The sequence below is a fragment of the Elephantulus edwardii genome, unplaced genomic scaffold, assembly GCF_000299155.1.
Source record: "Elephantulus edwardii isolate Elephantulus edwardi_28Jun2011 unplaced genomic scaffold, EleEdw1.0 scaffold00278, whole genome shotgun sequence".
Classification (NCBI taxonomy): Eukaryota; Metazoa; Chordata; class Mammalia; order Macroscelidea; family Macroscelididae; genus Elephantulus; species Elephantulus edwardii.
The window spans coordinates 3,153,216-3,154,020 of NW_006400028.1; the positions used below are offsets into that span (position 1 = coordinate 3,153,216).

At 39.9% G+C, this 805-nt stretch overlaps 1 protein-coding gene across 1 annotated transcript in view; it reads left to right on the forward strand.

Annotated features, from left to right (window-relative positions):
- Positions 1-805, forward strand: part of NCKAP5L (NCK-associated protein 5-like) — a 19,780-nt gene that overhangs the window by 18,670 nt on the left and 305 nt on the right. The window lies entirely within an intron of this gene.

Here is an 805-nt window from a genome sequence, read left to right on the forward strand (position 1 = left end):
CTTTTCACTCATTTATTGTTATACATTTTCCTCCTTCCCACTCCCTTCCCCCCAGTTAACTTTTTAAAATAATTTATAATTTTTGTTGTTGTTGCACATTTTTCTTCCTTCCCTCCCCTCCTCTCTCCCCCAGGCCACCCACCAATGCCTCCCTTCTTCTAGATTGTTGTCATATGAATAATACCTGACCATATATTCCTTTCAGACAGTTCTTGTCCTCATCTGTTCTACTACAGTGTTCATTATCTATGCATTCCTTTCTCATTCTCTGCCCACCCACCCCCATTTGTCCTATTTCGTTACAATGGTGTATATAGTGTTTACCTTTTGTGACTGAGATGTTCACTTAACATAATAATCACCAGGTTCCCCCATATTGTGCAATGCTTTATGAGCTTGTTGTTTTTCGGTGCCGCAAAATATTCCACTGTATGAATGTACCATAGTTTTTCTGTCCATTCATTTGTTGTTGGGCATTTGGGTACCTTCCATCTCTTTGCTATCGTGAATAATGCAGCAATAAACATGAGTGTGTATACATCTTTTTTTAAAATAATTTTAATGAACATTTACAGAGAATTTGGATTTCCATTCATTCATTGCTACACTTCTCTACCCGCCTAGCCCTCTCCCCTCGCCCCCTAGTTCGCTCCTCTCTTTCAAAAGTAAAAGAAAGATTCCCTCCCTGGTACACAATCCCCCCGCACCCCTCCCATTGCCCCAAGTACATTCCACTATGCAGCCATAATTGTGGACTCTTGTGATAACCATAATACCCTATCATACATCGCTTTTAAATTATTCA